Genomic DNA, 13233 nt, shown 5'->3' with positions numbered 1-13233 from the left:
CCATCAATCATAATTTATCATGTATACTTTTTTTCTTTTATTATAAAATTGCTGATTTTTATTCTATTCTTTCCAAGTAAATCTCTTATGGGTTCTATTTATTATGAGTTTCAGCCTTTCAGGTCAATCCTGTATTTTAAATTTTAACAATCATTCCCCAATCTCCATCATAAAAAACGGATCTATATATAAGGATTTTTTTTATAAGATATATATATATATATATAAGGATATTAATCATATTATAAAGTATAGATTTCTTTTTGTATAAGGATATTAATCATATGAGTTTTAGGTAATCCTGTATTTTAAATTTAACAATCATTCCCAATCTCCTTCATAAAAAAAAAAAAAAAAAAAAAACGGATCTATATATAAGGATTTTTTTTTTTTTTGGATAAGAAATATATAAGGATATTAATCATATTATAAAGTATAGATTTCTTTTTGTATAAGGATATTTTTTTTTTTGAGGAAGATTTTTTTTTTTGATAAGGATATTAATCATATTATAAAGTATAGACCTTAGATATTAGATATACATAAATATACTAATAAATTTTTAAGCCAAGTAAATTAATTATATTAATTATGTTCTAGGCTTTGGTCCATGCAATCAACATAAATATTGCATAAAAATAAATAACAGCAGTAACAAATAACACACTATATGATAATGCATGAAAAAATCGATGCAAAAACCCTACTGTAAGGGCTTTCCTACCAACCCCAAGAAAAACATGTCCACTAAAAAATTGAAGTTTAATTTACAAATTAGAATAATCGTATTCTAAATTGCTACAACGGACATATTCTGGACGAAGCAACAACTTCTACACCACCAATCTTAAGTTTGTTCAAGCTCGATCATCGGTTGAGGCTTTAGAGAGTTTGGGATACATAAAGCACCGATGCACATTAAGCGGCTCTCCAAAGGTCTTTTATGACGTTCTTTTAAGTTTTGTATTGTTTTTTTGTTTTTTTGTTTTTTTTTTTTAATACCTTAGTCTTAGTTGCACAAAACCCTAGACACTTATTGTTGGATAGGCTTAATACTTAGATCTAAAATATGCAATCAAATAATTGAAAACTTTAGAGTGTGTTTGAATATCGCTTATTTTGCTGAAACTAAAAAATTATTGTTGAAAGGACTGTAGATAAAAGTAAAAGTTAGTTGAAATAGTACTGGGCCTATGAATAGTAGCAAAAATAAACTGAATAGTAAAATATTTTAATTTTTCATCTTTATAAGTGTGCATTTGGGAAGCAATGAAAATTATAAATTATTTCACTATTCAACATATTTTTGCTACTATTCATGGACTCCATTATAGTTTTTGGTACTATTCATGAGCTCATGAACCCACTGTACTATTTTAACTAACTTTTATATTTATCTACTGTACTTTCAGTAATAAGTTTTTAGTTTCAGCAAAATAAGAGGTATCCAAACAAACCTTAAAACTTTCAATTATTTATAAAGCTTTCAATTATTGATTGACTAGTGGTCGAAAGTTATTGAACTAACTTGTACCTGACTTGCATAATCCTAGCCAATTGACTTGATTTCAATAAAAACTTGTAAGATACTTACAAGCCATACTTTCTGTTTACAGTTTGCCAACTATATACTCAGCACGCTAATAACTAATAAAATTAAAGACAAAACTTAGTTACAAAATTGATTGTAACCTAATTGCCTAAGGTTATAGCTACAACAAATTTGACTTGTTTCAACCCACTTTTCTCAAGGGTTGACTAAAAAGTGCTGAAGCATCACTAAAAATTGGGGGTTTATTCCAAGGGTTATTAAAACCCTCGAAGTAAACCTATAAAACCTCGGAATAATCTATTAAAATTAGGCTGACTAGTTTTTAGTTTTTACATTCCCAATGCTAATTTCACCTCCAAATTAAAACATTTTTCAATGCATCCTATGACAACCTTTGATAGAAGATATCTCAAAATTTCCAACCCTTGAAATAAAGTCCAAAATTAAAATACTAAAGGGAAAACTCTTTTTTTTCTTTTTTTAACGCTCCACACTCAGAAACCGCTCACACAATCAGAAACTTCTCTCAAAATCGGAGCTCATCTCAGAAAATTCTCTCAAAATCGATCTGAGCTCATCTTAGAAAACTCAAAGATCAGAACTCATCTCATTTCTGACGGGCTGATTTGCGGTGGCCAGCTATCTCATCTCCGACGACAAGCGAGCCGTTGATTGACTGAGCCGTTGATAGCTGTCTCTCTCTATTTGTTTCCCGAGAAATTATGAAAATTACACTTATATATGATTCTACTAGGTACGATCTTCTATGGCTTTTCATTTCATTGCATTTCTATAGATTTATAGATTTACTCGGATTTTGTATTTGGAGAAATTGTTTGAAATGAATAGGCTTTGTTTGAGTTTTTATTTATTTTAACAATTATATTTATTTCAATTGCTTTGAAATTCTAGCTCAATTCGTTAGCTTTGCTGTCTTGACTGTATCACTAGAGCATTATGTTTCTTGTTTGCATCCTTGAATGAAGAATGTTTGGTTGGTTTTTATTTTAAGAAGCAAGGTACCACAATTATGTGCTTTTATGGTTCTTGTTCCACTCAGGTTTCCAAATGCACTTGGGGCTTTTATGTATCCAATTTATGGTTAGGGGGAACTACCATGGGCTTTTTGCCGTTGTGCTGCTGTCAAAGGTTGCATTCATGTAAGTTCCAGTCAAGGGATTCACAGTTTAGTTTTCTAAGAGCATCTTTATTTGATAATTCCTTACCATTTTTACATACTACTGAATACCTGTTAATGTCTTGTGCATTTTGTTTATGAGGAAATAGGTATATGCATATTCGTACTTGTCTAATCTTATTTCAAATGTACTTAACTGTTTGTATTATGCATTTTATAAGAGAGAATTTGACCTATTTGCATGACGCCTTTAAGAATTGGGAGTGAGTTAATTATTTGCTTTGATTTGGATTGAAATTGTGTGGATAATAATTGAAAAACCTGGAAACAGATTTCATAGGAAAGGATGAAACCCAAGAATAGTTAGAAAGGAAAACTTTATTTATTTTCAACTTTGAATAAGATTTTTATTGATAAATACCATATAGATAATGTTGGCAGTTCATTTTGGGTCAAGATATTTACCTGGTTGCAGAGATTTGATTATTGAACTTACCTCTTCTTGTTCTTGCCAATATGGACTTCATTGTATGACAATTTTTCAATTAAACACCTCAACCATTTAACAAGTACATGATTAATTGGTTTGTCTATTTTCTTGCAGTTCTTAATGCAAGGGAAAGTTGGTGCTAGGCATCAGTCTTTGAGAAGTACCAGGAGAAGACAGAATCTTTTATGTGTGGCCTTTTAAACATTAGTACATCAGGTTGTTTTGCATTGAAATAGAATAATATTAAGATTAGGATTTTGATCATGCATGGTTCTTGTACTGATTCATTTCTCTTCTTTTTCCTTTTTTTTTTTTTTTTCTCCTTCATCTAGTTAAAATACTAAGTTCCTTTATGTTAATGTGAAAATGTCTACATAAACTTCAAGAATGAAGAGTTTAGTAATTTGGAAAGCTAATTGAATTTTTTTTTTTTTGATATTTGTGTTTTGGGGTAATATAGATTTTTTAATATGTGGTTCTTTAAAGTCTATGTGCATGGCTATGAGTTTTTATTTATTTATATTTTTTAACAGAAAAACCTTATTTTGAGGATTGGGAGACCCTCAAAAAAGGGTTATTGTTCTTTTATCCCTTTCAAATTTTTCAAAGGTTGTCAATCCTTAATAAAGATAAAAAATTTGTTTCGAGGGTCATATAGGTTGTTGAAATTTCAATTTTAAGGGTTACGAAGGCCTTAGAAATTTCCGTTTTGAGGGAGTTTCTTTCAAAGGTCATGAAAGGTCAGTTAAACCCTCAAAATAATATCTTTTGAGGGCTTTTAATACTTTTTTCAAGGGTTTTGACCCCCGAAAAAAATCAACTTTGTTGTAGAATATAACTTTACACAATAAAATAAACATTACTATATATTTTAAAAATCTAACCGTTAGATTGCATGTTCTTTACGCTCTTAATATATATGTCAAACGGATATTATTTACTATATGATCTAAAAACTTATATTTTATGCATAATTTTAAACTCACAAAAACTTGCAATTTAAACAATTTATTGATAACATAGCTATTGATTTTTAATATTCTAGAAATTTGGCAAACATGAAGGATATAAGAAAAAGATGTAATCTAATGGTGGATTTGTCAAAATTCACCTTTAATAAAAAGATATTAAGTAAGGTTTTAGCTTTAGACTACAACCAATTTTGTAGCTAAACTTTGTCCCAAAATTAAACCAAATTTAATCGCATGCATGATCAATTTTGAATGAGTTCTTAATTCAATATAAATTTTGAACCATGCACCCCCAACCAACTAAGTGCTATATATATATATATATATATATATATATATATATATATATATATATATATATATATATATATATAAAAGACAAATGCAGTTCAACTACAAAATGTTTTGGTTGTTTTGGCAAAAAATGTTTTCTTACGGAAAATACTTTTATTGAAAATTGATTTATTTCAAGTTGTATGGTTATAAAAAAAAAAATTCTATTTAGTTGCGTTAAAATTCCCAATAATGATGGATTAGGGGAGCAAAGCATTGATAGTGGCCGGTGGCAATTAACAATCGGTGATCAATTGCCTGTGATGGCCAAAGAGTGGTGGTTGTTGATAGCAAAGTGGACTGTGGAGGCGGGCCAATGTTTGGTGGCAACAATGGCTAATGATAGATGGGCGATGGGCAATAGTGGGCGAGCTAGTGGTGATGGGTAAGTAGATAGTGGTGCTATGCTTTGTTGTTGATGTGGGAAGAATAGTGTACGGAAGTTGAAAAAGATATAAGAGTAGTGGGGATGAACTATGAAGAACTCAAAGTTTGTAATTCGGCTGAATTGTGATTTTCATATTTTCTCTCTCCTCCCTCACGAAGTGGAATTGTAGTGGTTTTTTATTATATAGGAATTAGTTTCCATTTAAAAAATGTTAAAATAAAAACTATTTTATAAATCGTTAATATGGTAAATGATTATTAATAATAAAAAAATATTATTAGTGGACTCTAATAAAAACTGAAAAGAATTAATATGTCACATCAAGCATTTGTGAAAATATTATAAAATATTGTGTACTTACAATATTGCTTAGTTCGGCAAATGTATCTCTCTCCCCATTTTCCTTAAACACTTCACACGTAACCTATAGCAATAATAAACTTCCCTCACAAGAATATTCTGTCAAGCAGCACTATATAGTTGGCATCAGCTCAATAACTATGTATTTGTTTAAGATTATAAATAAAATATACAACAACAAAAAGAGATTGAAACTTAGATACCTTGCCAGCCACGGCCCAAGCCATTTTAGTACTTTACATATTTGATTAGTTCCAATTTTCGTAAATGATTAGTTTATATTCCCTTTTTTTTTAAGAGACAATTACAACATACTGCTAATCTCGCAACTCGAACTCTTTCTCTCTTAGTCCCTTAAACACTTTGTGCATAGGAGGTGTCAATTCAGCTACAAGACCTTTGGCTAGTTTATATTCCTAATTGTACTATTTTATTGCATTATCCCACGAGACGAAACCATACCAAACATGAGATAAGATATTTCCTATTGACTTGACAAAGAGAAATAATTGGATATTTTATATTAAGTTTTATGATCCAGCAATTATTGCACATTTTTTATTGAGGCCATTCTTCGGGATTCTGAGAATCTAATTCTTATTAGGAGTATCTTTCTTTTATAATAGCCTTAAAACCAGGGGCGGAGCTACATGCTAGGGTGGGGGCCAAAATTTTTGAAAATTTTTTTGTAATTGATGTGGGATGAAAACACTCAAACCACCCAAACCGTCCGTGGACGGTCATCACCTCGGCAGCCGTCCAGAAGTTATCCTCAGGACGAGGGTAACGAACAAGGACGTCCAGAGGGTGATAGCGAAGCTACATCCCTCGTCCGTGGGGTGCGCACAGCTTACCCTGAGAGGACTCGTCCACATGAAGATCCATGGACTAGGATTTTACACTTGGAATCAGCAGGTGCACTCGACGAAGGAAATTCAGGACGAGGGTACCACACTTGGGAGAATCTCCGAATATAATGTGACAATCCCTTATCCCACGCATAACGGTCATGTATCCGTTGTGAAATAGAAATGTAACTCCTGGACGGTTATGGCAGTTACGTTTGAGCCTCGAATCCAGGAGAGTTTCCCATTTCGATAACCGTCTATGAAGGCACTATATAAAGACTGATTCAGACAAGGCAAAGGTATGTTCAGTTTTTACTCAAAAAGTTGGAACTCAGATTACTTAGAGGGAAAACTAACTTTACCATCGGAGGATTTTTGGCCGGCAGCCCCGGTCGCCTTTGATACGCTTTTCTTTCTTTTTCAGGCCGTAGAAAGAACCAGTAGTCCTTTCAAGTCCGAAGCATCCAACCTACTGATTTTCTTGGCATCATCAGTAATATATAGAAATATTTAATATTTTAAAAATTAATCCTCAAAAATAGGACTTGGCCCCTAAATATTTGAGTTAGCCTAATAATTTTCTTAAGAAAAATTGTACAATTGGTCACAGTATTTATAAAGAATGTATTGTTTCTCAAATTTATTTTTTGTTGTAAAATGTGTTTTCATATTTCTTAAAGTTTTGGATCAGAAAATTTTTTTTTTACTTGCAATGGTAGACAATTTAGTAACTTATATTGAAAACGAAAATTTTAAGAATTTCACTATAGAAGATGGTGAAAGATGAATTTAACTCTATAAAACATTTAATTTTAAGGATTTGTTAGGACACATATGATTAGCTGTTAAGAATATATGTCAACATTTTATGTATTGGCTAATCCTTTGACTAGCCAAAACACACTTTACTTATAATTAGATAGATCTAGGATGTATTTAATACTTCAAGGAACAAGAGTTCAAATCTAAGTATTGAAGCCATGCAAGTCTGTCCAAGAATCAAGTAATGGAATGTTGAATTTTAAAACTCGACAGCTAGTATATATCGAGGTTTAAAAGCTGCTGAACCCCATGGCTCGACAGCTAGCTCGATAGATGGCTATTTATCGAGGTTTATGAAACTCAATTTTTCTTAACTGTTTTTCATCTAATCCATGAGTATGTGTTTGAGATTTCTTTTCTCACAACCCTAAACATATATAAGGATTATTTTAAAAAACGTATCAGGTTGCACAACCAAGAGTATAATTGCACAAGAACATAATTCCTTAAGTGTAACCGGAAGCCTAGTTTGCCCTAGTTCTTGAGAAGCTGCTGTATTTGTATATTGTAGGGTTTTGTGACCAAGCAATTTCATGATCTTCATGTGTTGAAGAACAGAAGAACTTTGCAGCCAACATCCTTCTCAAGTTGGTGATCAAGTCTTGTAATGAGATTCGCGCATCTTTTGGTTAATCATGTACTGGGAGCCGTGCAATACAAGGAGAGATTGTCACTATAGAACAAGTCCAATTGGGTATTGGGGTAAGGGTTCAACTGTAGGTTGGTATAACGTAATGGGATTCCTTTACTTGTAACCGCTTGTTTCGATAATAATGGATTCTCAAGAGTGGTGACCTTAAAATCACCCGGTGAGATTTTTGCCGTGTAGGTATTCCCCATTCGTAAACAAATCACTGTGTCAAATTTACTTTTCACTGCATTTAGTTATTTGGTGATTTATTTGTGCTGCTACGCTCATTGCATGTAATCGAACCTAATTGATTTACTTGGCTAATTAATTGGTTGATTCATCACAAGAAGTCAATATATTTTTGGCCTATTAAGTGGTATCAAAGCAGGTACACTCTGATTAGGGTTTAATCTTTGTTGTGAGATCCATTACCCCCTGTTTATCATGGATAGAGGACAGTCATTTATTGTACCTCATTTATTTGATAGAACTAACTATGCATACTAGAAAGTACACATGAGAGCTTTCTTGTAGTCCTTAGATGAGAACGTGTGGCAAGCTGTAGAGATAGGTTACCAAGTCGAAGGAAGCGCTAGTCGATTGAGATGATGCAAAGATCAAGGTGGCTAACTTCAACAGCAAAGTATTGAATGCCTTATTCAGTGCAGTCACAGACGAGGAGTTCAAGAAGATCCCATCCATTGAAACTGCAAAGGAGGCGTGGACCATTCTCCAGACAACCTATGAAGGAACCAATGCTGTCAAAGATTTGAAGCTTCAGAGGCTCACTACTAGCTTCGAATAAATTAAGATGGAGAAGGATAAGTTATTTGATGACTTCTATGCTAGGCTCAAAGACATAGTGAACTCAGCATTTAATCTTAGGAAAATCATTTCAGAACCCAAGATTGTGAGAAAAGTGCTCAGATCTCTGCCCGAGAGATTTCATGCCAAGATCATGGCTATTGAGGAATCAAAGGATATTAATAAAATTAATTTGACAGAGCTTGTTGAAAATCTGCAGACCTATGAGTTGGGTTTATCTAGGCTTGGGAAGTCAGGAAAGAGCAAGAGCATGGTGCTGAAGGCCAAGAGCAGTGACACTGATGAGTCTTCCAATGATGAAGATTCTAAAATGAAGTCCTACATCACTTGGTAGTTCATGAAGAATGCCAATGCGAAGGGCTTCAACAAGGACCGTAGGCAATCAAGTTCTTCACACTCGTATCACTCTTTTTGACAAGAAGGACTAAAACATCCTAAGAGAAAGGCATAAATAACCATCTCACAACTGTTGCCTGCCAATCATGAAAGGACATCTGTATGCTTCGGCATAGCAAAAGTGTAATGTCAAAAAGTTTAACATAATTGGGTATTTATTTTCTCTCTCTTGTATGTCCATGCATGATATGCTTAATAAATGAAAAATATGCAAAGAAAAAATAAAAGCAAAAAGATCAAAATGTTTTATATATGATTTTAAGCGTGTATTCTAGGAGATGTGAGAGTTATAGGATGTACCTCGAAGGTGATAGTTCTTATCAAACAGTTATGATCTTGTGTGAATTAAATTGATTTATTCATATCTCAAATCGTCATAACATAGAGACACTTATGTAATCTTGTGATGTTTTCACACACAACACGCAATATTCTTTTCTACTTTTGATATATGTGCAGATACAATGTGATTTGACCATCACAAGGTTTACATGCGCTAATGTATGCTTACTAAACTGTCTTAACTTATTTTTGAAAAATAAAATTGGTTAGACTTGTTTAGTGTGTGTGTGTGTGTTTGTATTTTGGATCTAAATGCATGACATTTTTCTTCATTGAGAGATGATTTTGAGAACTTAAAATGCTGTTTGGATCTTTGTTTGAGTAGTATGCTTGATTGCATTCATATCTTTGTTTTTCTCTTCTTTGAAAAACTGTTTTTAAGCAATCTTGATAGCTTCTCGATAGCTCTCGACAAACAGGCTATCTATTGAGACTCTTTAGCTTTTCTTTATCGCAATCTCGATAGCTCTTGACAGCTATCTCGATCAATCGAGAAACTTTCTGTCTCCTCAATAGCTACTTGATAGCTACCTCGATCCATCGAGCTTCTTTGTTGACGAACCTCTCGTTTGATCCTCAATAGCTAGTTCAAGAGCTAAAAACCACCTCTTTAAAGCTCGATTGCTCTCAATCGATCGAGCTTTATGAGGATTCTATATAAAGAGCTATCACGATTTCAGATTTCACTCCCTTGATCTGTCTTAACAGACTTCAAGGTTTTCACCTCCCAAGCTCACTTTTCTCTCTCTAAACCTTCACGCCACGTGATTTTCATCCTATTCTTGCCCCTAATCACTTGGTATGATCTCTCTATCTCTCATTCTTCATGCATTTCATGCATTTAGATCTAGGTTTTGAGTTGTTTGAAAACTTTTGGGGTTTTTCAAGATTGATGATGGTTTTGTGCAATTTTTGGGATGGGTGTTGCTTAAATAAGTTTAAAACCTCATGCATTGCATCACACTCGCATTATAACAATGTTTCATGCATTTAGATGTGTGTTTACTTTGCTGCTATGCTGTGTGCTGGTAGGTTTGGATTGGGCTGAGCCCATGATGTATATATTTTATGCATGTCACATGTTCATGCATTCTCATGCATACATACCTTCGACTCTATATATTTTGATATATGTGTTGCTTGGTACTCTTCTGATTGTTTCTCTCTCTCTCTCTCTCTCTCTCTCTCTCTCTCTCTCTCTCTCTCTCTCTCTCTCTCTCACAAGCGTAAATCTATTTTGTCTCGGAAACCTCTTCGTTCTGAGGTATCTTCATCTTCTTCTCCTTCTGACCCTACTCCTTTTCACGTACAGTTCCATGATGAGAAGGCCAAATAGGACTTTTTTGAGAACTTTTCACGACGAGGTATTCATTTGGAACACCAAGTCATTTTGTCCTATTTTTTGGCACTAACCTACCCACTGTCATTCACAGTAGGGGTTGGGAGTCTCTTTGTGGCATTCCTGTCACATGTCCTTCCATGATCATACATGAGTTCTACTCCAATATGCACGGATTTGACACCTCTATACCCTAGTTTGTCACTCGCGTTCGAGGTATACGCATGGTAGTTACTCCAGGTATTGTATCTGAGGTACTATAAGTTTCTACGGTAGAGTTTCCTGACTATCCTGGTTGTGAGCGTCTGAAGACTGTGCCCAAAGACGAACTCTCGTCTTGTTTCTGTGAGACACCTTCTTTTTGGGGTGATCATTAGTTCACTCGTTGCACAACCTTTTCTAAAGGTCCGAGGTTTCTTAACATGGTTATGACCTTTGTTCTCCATCCTCTTTCTCACTGTAACACTATCACAAAGCCTCGTGCTCGCCTTTTGCTTTCCCTCATTGAGGGCCTTACCATAGATTTCCCCTCTCACTTCATACTATCCCTTATAGATGTCTATAAGGATATGGCAACCTGTGATAAACTCATTTTCCCTTCAGCTATCACATGACTCATTCGTCATTTCTCTGTCTCCTATCCTGAGTCTCCCCACTTCTCTTACATGTGTTCCATTGATGCCACTACCGTTAAGCAGAGTTTTGCACAGCTTCTCTCGAGGCGGACTCAAACCGAGACGGATGCTCCTCCAGCTTCTACCGCTCCATCCACCTCTACTCCCTCGTCTTTAGTGGGTGGAGTGACTCTTGAGGCCATCATGGCACAGCTTGTGTGCATGGATGCTCGCCTAGATACACTTAGTGATGAGTTGTGTTAGGTGAACACCCTTGTGGATCGTATTGCACAACGACAAGCTGTGATGGGTGGTTTCACGGTTGCTTCTTCTCCATCTCCACCAGGGTCCGAGGATGAGAGTGACAATGGCTCTAGCAATGATGAGGATGAGGATGCTGGCTCGCCCAGTGATTATGAGATGTTTGCTTGATGTACTTACCCCTTTGTCACCCATGACAAAAAGGGAGAATAGTTTTCATATGAGAGTAGTCATACTCATAGGGGGAGAGTTAGTTAGGAGATAAAGGGAGTGTTCTTGAGTGTTCATGAGGGATGTAGTAAGGATTTTGATGTATCTTTTTCTTCTTTCTAGTTTAGATACATTAATATTGTACATGGGTCTTGTGGCCATTTTGACATACATTGTACTCATATTTGGTTTATATATTTTGATGTATGTTCTTTCACCTATCTCTACATGTGTTGTTTCTTTTCTCTCTTTATACACATGTTTCTTATTTATTGTATGCAATATTTTATTTCTGTTTTACACAAAGATGCCTTGATGAGTTTTGTTTAAATGTTTCAAAAATACATGTTGTCAAAGTCTTCCTTACCATGAACTCTCTTTTTGTAAAGTTTTTCAAAAGTTTGTGTTAGGATAGATTTTATTATACTCAACAAGTGAGTATAAGTTGAGTGATTTATGCCTTCTCTCATATGTTCATTTGTTTGTTGTGATTTTGTCATGGATTGTCAAAGGGGAAGATTGTTAGGACATATGTGATTGGATGTTAGGAACATATGTCAACATTTTATGTATTGGCTAATCCTTTGACAAAACGTACTTTACTTGTAATTGGGTAAATCTAGGATGTGTTTAATACTTCAAGGAACAAGAGTTCAAGTTCAAGTATTGAAGCCATGCAAGTCTGTCCAAGAATCAAGTAATGAAGTGCTGAATTTTAAAGCTCCACAACTAGCTCGACAGCTAGTATCTATCGAGGTTTAAAAGACACTGAAGCCCGTGGCTCGACAACTAGCTCAATAGATGACCATTTTGCAAACAACACTAATTTTGAGAAAACAAAGAGGAAGGGAGTCTTGAAAAAAAAAAGTTGATAGAAAAATTTCATGAGTTTTTAAAGAAAGAGGGTTTAACTTTTAAAAAATCCCTTGATTTTTATTTTAATGATAATATTTTAAAGAAAGGAGTTTTGTTTTTGAAACTATTTTGAAAGGATTTGAAAAAAGAATAGTTTCAAAGAAAGTGTTCACAGATTTTATTTTCAAAAAGGTTTGTGTTTCAAAAATCCCATGGTTTTTTAAGAAAAAATTGTGTAAAAGATTATTCCCTTTTAGAAACTTTGCTCATTCAAAGAATTTCTTTTTTATTATTTAAAAAAAAAAATTTCTAACGTACATAGTAAAAGAAAACCATTTTATTTTTTGAAAGATGAAAGATTCTATTTTTTTTTCTAGGTTTTTGAGGTAGAAAATTATTAAAAAAAAGGAAAGGAAAAGTTTAATTTGAAAAGCGTTAGGGTTTTTAAGAAAAAAAATATTATTTAAAAAAAATTAAAAAGGAGTAAAGTTATTGAAAAATACATTTCTTTTTGAAAAGCGTGCTTTAGAGATTTGTTTATCCAAGCTATTAATTTATGGTAGCAATGTTTATGAGAGAGAATAAGGAGCAACAAAGATAAATAAGTGCTAGAAAGTAGAAGGCAAGAAAGTAAAGTGCATAAAAGGGAATGTAAATACAAGACATAAAACAATTAATTACTTGGAATTTAAATGACAGGGAAAGTCTATAACTTGGAATTAAAGGTTCATTTGAAAATTTTGATTTTCTTTTAGGGATTTCTCCTAAATAAGTTCTAATCTTGCCCAAGCCTTATGGGTCCTTGCCAAAAGAAGAAATGGGAGTTCAAGCCATGATCACCATTTTCTAAGGCAACAT

The sequence above is a fragment of the Castanea sativa genome, chromosome 10, assembly GCF_040712315.1.
Source record: "Castanea sativa cultivar Marrone di Chiusa Pesio chromosome 10, ASM4071231v1".
Lineage (NCBI taxonomy): Eukaryota > Viridiplantae > Streptophyta > Magnoliopsida > Fagales > Fagaceae > Castanea > Castanea sativa.
The sequence above is the reverse complement of the archived record's forward strand: the minus strand, read 5'-3'. Positions refer to the sequence as shown.